The following is a 7,401-nucleotide window of genomic DNA, read 5'->3' on the forward strand; positions in this document are numbered from 1 at the left end:
AGCACTTTAGCTCTCTAAATCATGATTAATTGGTACTATTAATTGTGATTATCTAAAGGTGTTGTGTCTTCAATGAAAATTGAGATCTAACGCTAGTTCAAAAAGTGTTAAACCTAGGGAGTACACTCACGAGAGTAGAGGTGCACTTTTGTGGCTTTAGTGATTCATTTCATTTAATTTCATAGAGGTAATTAACTTGTAGCTAATTTCATAACCACAAGATTAGGTATGGATTAGTTATAAGTATAGTTGATTTACTACGAGACTAAGTTTCACATGTATAAGAAAATTACGCCATAACTAGCCAAGATAATAGTAATCAATAATCCAAAAATAGCATTTGCATGAGTAGTTAGGAATACCATAACCTAAGAAGCTTTCATTTGTTATTATCTTGCAAAAGTTTAGCATAGTTTTATTTCTTTTAATTCATTGATCATCTAAATAATAGAGAAACTTTAGTAGTGCAGGTAATCGTTCAATCTTCCTCGTGGGATCGACCCGATATTTACCCTAAACTACTAACTTGACCTGTATACTTGCAGTCAAAATAGGTATATTTCGGAATTAAACTTGTACGTACTTATATAAAAAAAAAAAACCCGTCAATGGGCGTGTTCTTATTTGCTCTAGATTTTGCAAAAGCTAATTATGGGAAATAATTATAGAAAATAATTAGAATCAAGAAAAACTACAGTTTAGTAAATTCTGGATTTTGGCTTTTTTGTGGCCACTAAAAAAATTTATAATCTAAAACCAAAAGCAAACAAGAACATAAAAAATTTGATTTTCAAAATTAGGATCTATAATTAATTAAAATAATCAATTAGGGCAATCTTAGTTGTAGCTCAATTTGCCGTGAATATTATGAATTTTTCCCAGTGAAAATGACATACTTCTAACATAGTTTCATTGGCTTGTCTCTGCTGCAATTAAATAAAGCAGAAACAATATTCTTTGCTAATTTTAGAGTCTGACAATCTAAAAGTCGAAGTATATATAGACCTAGGGCTGTCAATAAATTGGGTCGGACCACGGATCCAGCTCAAATTCACAAAACTGCTTAGACCCGTTTACCCAATCGGACCCGGATTTGATATATCTACATTCTAAACAAGTCGGACATGGCAATATATGTTCCAACCCAATTCAGACTCGTTGTACCATGAATTTTATGAAAAAAGAATTTGTGCAAAACGAAATTATTAAGTTATCTAAATTTTATCATTGAATTGCTTTTATGGACCACTGTATCCGGTTCGAATCCATATCCAACCAGAACTTGGAATTACATATTGGGTCCTATTGGGTGAACAAATCTGGATCCAAAATTAATCCAATCCAAGGTTCAGAGTCACCAATTCCGATTAGGATCCGACTCGTTTACAACCCCAAATCAACCACATATTTTTCTAGAGCACACTGCTTTTAAGAATGTATGGCTAATTTATATGTCCAAACACAAGAATTGGATTATGGAGGAGGCCCAAATCTAAAATAAAAACGAGGTTGTGGTGATAAATTAAATCATTAAAACAAAAAAGCGTTGTAGACCATAGGCAAGAGGGAAAAAATCACGAGATTATAGGATTCAACCACTTTGAAAAATGCAAGTCAACAAGAAATGCAAATGAGACATTTTACTTGTTATTAATATTAAATTACAAAATTTTAAGATTTTCTCTAATGCCATAGAAAAAATTTGAATATTCAATATGATAAAGGTCAAAGTATTTTTTTTTCTCTAAGGTGCAAAGTAAAGAATGACAGGAAAATGTAACTGAAGCAATACAAAAGGTAAAGAATCTAAAAAATTCAGGGGCTGCAAGTGTGAGGTAATATAATAATGTTAAGAATTTTTTACTAGCCAAAATGTCTACTTTTCCAAAGTTAATGGAGGGCAATTGCCCAACTACGGAGCACTGGAAAATGTTTTACAAGGTTAGCAAACAAAAAAAAATAAAAAAGAAAATGAAATTCAAAACATTTTTGTTGGAAATGATTTTTGAAGAATTCTAAACAAATAGACACTGTTAAAAAAATTAATTTTACTATAGCATTTTAATGCTTTTTGTGATTTGATATATGTAAAATAAAAAAGAAAAAATGTTTATCATACAAACAAAATAGCATAGTATTTACAGATAATGGACCATCCAAACACGCCAACTATTAGATGTGCACGTCCATTTTCTCAGCCAATCGAAAGACTAAATGTTGAAAACATGGCCTCATCCTGGACGTCCACTTTATTAATCGGTGAATCCCTTTCACCTTTCGTGAAAGTCATGGTTTTCTTTCTAATTTGCTAGTTTAAAATCTTGGCTACTCGATTCTTGTGAGTTCAGAGTTTGATTAAAATATTGTGGAATAGTTTACGTGTCTAACAATACGAATTGACAATTTTCAGTTATTAAAGCATGGTGATAAGTCATGGCTACATAATTGGGGATGATGTGTAATTGGATGCCTGAAGTGAGAAAAGGCTCGGAAGAATATGAGAGGTCACCTAATGGTACATTTTTAATATGAGATGTGTCATGGTTCTATATAGTTTATAAGCTTTAGGGCACAACACACTTTACCTGCCTATAGTTTAGTAATTTTTTACATAATCCTCTATAGTTTAAAAAATTATATGTAATTCTTTCATAATTTGAATTAAAGTGTCAAAATGATGAAAATGATAATTTATAACGAAATCCATAAAAATGTCGAAATTATCTTAATTTAAAAATTAAAATGATTGAAATAATCAAAATATATAAACATAATACGCATAACACTCTAAATCCGTATGATTTTATATTTTACTATATAACTCCCTCATAGTTTTTAAAATTTATATATAACCCTTCTGTGGTTAATAAATAATTTTTAATTTTATATAGGGATACTTTTGACATTTTAGTCGGTTTCGTTATGCAAAATTTCGTCATTTTGACACTTTAATCCAAATTATGAGGTGATTCTGTATAATTTTTGAAATCATAGAAAAATTGCGTGAAAAAGCACTAAATAATGAAATAATTTTGTTGGATGATATAGATTGAAAGAAGGAAATGCTATGATGATTATATAGTTTAATACACACATTTAAATCTAGTTTAGTTGGTTCACTAGTCCGTGAAGCTATATAATAGTCTACAAAAGCACCGACGGACATGAGACTTGGAGCAAGTAGATTCATTAAAATTCTAAGAGCGCCAATATGTCCACAACTGCATCCTTAGTTCCTTGCTCAACAGATCAAAAACAAGAGGAACTAATGCAAGAATACTGCAAGAACCTGTTGTCAACCCTCCCTGGAGAGAGATGGTTTGGTTCTTCTTATCTGTACAAGTACAATGGCTTTTGGCTCGGTCCTAAAGGGTTGCCGGGGCTCATTGCATGCCAAAACCATTTCCAAGCTCGGGACACTGATGTCCTACTAATTACCACTCCCAAATCAGGCACCACATGGCTGAAGGCCCTTATGTTCACCTTAGCCAACCGAAAGATTTATCCAATCAACCAAAACCATCCTTTGCTCAAGCAAAATCTTCACTCTCTGGTGCCATTCATGGAATTTTTTTTTTCTCGCCAGAAAAAATGAACCCTGACTTTTCTTGTCCATTGGGAAGACTATATTCGACTCACTATCCACTTGCCCTACTGCCCGAGTCGGTGCTGAATTCAGGTTGCAAGATTGTCTACCTATGCAGAAATATTAAGGATACTTTCGTCTCATATTGGCACTTCTCCAAGAAGTTAGGGGCTAAAGCTTCACTAGAAGAGTTTTTCGACATGTTTTGTGAGGGAGTGAGCCTTTCTGGACCAGTTTGGGATCATGTTTTAGGCTACTGGAGAGAAAGCTTGGAGGAGCCTGAAAAGGTCCTGTTTTTGAAGTATGAAGCGCTGCAGGAAAAGCCAAGTTTTCATCTGAAACTTTTAGCTGAGTTCATGGGGTGTCCGATTTCACCCGAGGAAGAGACATGTGGTTTTGTTGATGAGGTTTTGGAGCTTTGTAGCTTTGATAACTTGAGCAATTTGGAGGTGAACAAGAGCGGGACCCGGCCGACTGCTAGAAATGAAATGTTTTTTCGGAAAGGAAAGGTTGGAGATTGGAAAAATTATCTGACAGGTGAGATGGGAGAACGCATTGATCATATCACTGCCCAAAAGTTCTTCGGATCTGGATTGAGCCTAAAGGGTTGTGTAAAAGATTCAAAAACCTATTCGTTTGGATCTGGATTGAGTCTCTAGGTGTTGGTATTCCTTAACCCATGCATGTGGTTGTGTTGTTCCAAACTTACATGTGTATGTTGTTGTTATCACATGTCTTGTATTGTAAATTACAAATATTATCAAAAATTAATACTTGTTATTGATTTAAAAAAATATATAGTTTAGTTCAACGTACCTAGTAAAATTCATTGTGGATCTATTTTTTTTTTTTTGAATGGTTAAACAGATCTAAGAAATATATATAACTGCGTATTTCAAACCAACCAAGTCTAATTCGAATTGAAACAGACTTTGGAACCGTGAGTATGAATTTTACTTTTAATCTTATGATTTGAGTATTAACATAATTAACTCATTGAGAAAACAACACCCATTCTGATTCCAAAACAAACGAGTAAATGTGAATGACGAAAATTCATATGCATAATCGGCTTTATAACACCGATTTTGATTTCGGTTCTGCCTCTGGAATGTGAATCAACCACCACTGTAAATACTGTCTGTGGATTAATTTGCTGAATAAATATACTTCCTCTGCATTAATGCACGCGTTAAAATCTAATTTAATAGAATCTTGTCAAATTCATCGCCAATCTATTGATCTCAATGCTTAAATGAATCTAAGAATTGAAGCAAAGTATAAAGTCAGACCCTTCAAAACTAAATCGACTTTACATTGATTCTAAACTAGGCTTTTAACAACCCTACCATCTTGGGATCCTGACTATTGAAAATAGTTTCAATATTACAGACTTGCAGTGTGTGAGTTCACCACAAGGAAGTCAGCATTTCTCAAGTCGCATAATGTTGCTTAACCATCGTATGAATAGCAGAGGATCCTCTGTTACAATTTTTCTTGTTACAATTTGTTACAGTATTTATATGAATGATACATGTTCCATTTAACAATAAATAACAATCCAAAATTTAAAATCTCTCTCTTCATAGGGTATTTGTCACTTTTAAAAGTTTATAACAAATTGTAATGTAGAAAAGTGTAATATAAACAGAGAACCTCAAGCTTGAATATGAATTGAGGAGGGAACTAATCTGCGTGGGAATGGAGTTGACCCTCAATCATGCGTAATAACAATAATAGGTTAAAAATTGTGTTTACCGCATGAAACATTTCTTTAGCTTCATCACTGATGCATGCATTCCTACTCTATGCGTGCTTATTTTATCTTTTGATTAACTGTGTGCCCCATTTTATTCAAAACCTTACGTAAATCATTTAGAAAAGAGAGTAAGGTAATCATCATGCATTAAGGATGTCATTAATATTTAGTAATTGTACTTATTGATCTAATTTATTGTTGCACCTTTCATGATCTTCAAACCCTCACGAAAGTCATTACAAAATAAAAAAAAAGACAATCATATTGCATGTACACAATAGTTGTACTTTGTTTACACAGAATGGTTGCACCTACCATGATCTTCAAGATGCAAAAGCAAGAAATTAGCAGTTTTATCACCCTCAGCTCCCAAAAGCACATTTTAAGTACAAAAATAGGAGATGAAAATCTAAGCTAATTTGCATAACGCCTACTATATAGGGATTTAAACTTTTCATGTCAAAGATTGAAATCCATGTCATTCACACAATATGCAAGAATCAGTACAATTGTCCAACAACTTGTATATCATTAGGATTATGACCAGGACATCATTTCTAGTTTGGTTGAAACACTACTACAATGTTATCTTTAACAATGAGGTTATAAGGTTTATTCACAAGCAACTATGACATTGATGAACACATATGTTGCCCTTACTTCACGTAATTTCAGAAATACAAAAAATTTTTGAAAATTAATTTTAAAAATGTGATCATAATGAGGTGCGACGAATACCAGGTAAAAATTCTATGTGTATCTGTTATACATTAATTTAATTTGCAATCACAGAATATGAAAACATAAAATGTCAATGTCATTTCCAAGTTTAGGTGATTCCATAGCTATAATTAGTTTTTTTTTTTGATAAAATAGAAACTAGTATTATTAATAAACTAACTAGAAATCGTCCAATATGATTTGCTTGATAAAGAAAGTTGTATTAATGGCTATGTAGAAATGCATTGAACATGTCAGAGATATATTTGATCTAAAAAATTTTAGATTTAATAGAGTTGCAAAATAAGAAATATTACAATGTGCATCACAAACTATTAAATCTGACCAATTGTACTAGCTACTTTTGTGCATGTCTATTCTCTCAAATCTTCTATCCAACTATTCAAGTTCAAAACTGATTCCAAGATCTATCGAGAAGACCCAAGAAATTTCATACCTAACATAAAAAGATGAAAAAACTCTTATATCTAAGAAAAAATAAAAAAAAAACTAAAAGAAAAAACTTTCTTAGGAGAGAAGAAATTCTCACTAATAAATATTAGGAGAGAGAAAACTCTCATTAGTATATCTTAAAAGAGACTTTATTAAATATAAAACAAAAATAGAGGAAGGGAAAGAGAGACCTTAATTTGAGACCAAGATCTTTCTCCTATAAAGGAAGAAGAATGGTGGAGAAAAAATTGAGAGCAGAGAGAAGGCAGAGAGAATTTGATAGTTTGACTAACCTACGACTTCACAAGTTACAATTTGCATTTTGGTATTGGTTTGTCATAATAAGAATTACGTGACTACTCTAAGTAATCATGGACAATCAAAATGGGTTGTAGCTCCGATTAGAAGTCATCCCGCAAAAGAGTTAGTAAGAAGAAATGATTAACCCGAGATGACTTCACAGCTTCTTAGCGGGGGCTAAATGCGAGAGTGAGTACTCATCACCAATGATGGCATGATCTCCTTTGCAAAAAAATGTTTGATGAGTACAAGTTGCAAGTTTGTTAACAACTTAACATGTGATAAATTTAAAGATCACTTAGTATATAATATCTTGTGAGCATTTATTGTTATTCAAGCTTTCCATGTGATGACTGCTTTCAAAGGTCATGTAAACATTTGCAACGAACTTGCATGATTTGACAAAGGTGACTTAGCCAAATAGATGCAAACTAGGGGAAAGAAAAAGAAGAAAAATAAAAAGAAAAAGAAGAAAAATTTCGGATGCTCAACTACTGGGGCGTCTGTTAAAGTTCAGACGAAATTGATGATTGCAACTCATGCAAAATATTTGTAGGTGTAACCATTCCTAATCCATACATTA

The 7,401-nt window shown here is 32.5% G+C and overlaps 1 pseudogene; it reads left to right on the top strand.

The window, feature by feature from the left end:
• The first annotated feature begins 3,059 nt into the window (after positions 1-3,059).
• LOC113705071 (cytosolic sulfotransferase 5-like) lies at positions 3,060-4,397 on the top strand (annotated as a pseudogene).
• The last annotated feature ends 3,004 nt before the right edge of the window (positions 4,398-7,401 follow it).

This window comes from Coffea arabica, chromosome 6c, assembly GCF_036785885.1.
Source record: "Coffea arabica cultivar ET-39 chromosome 6c, Coffea Arabica ET-39 HiFi, whole genome shotgun sequence".
NCBI lineage: Eukaryota > Viridiplantae > Streptophyta > Magnoliopsida > Gentianales > Rubiaceae > Coffea > Coffea arabica.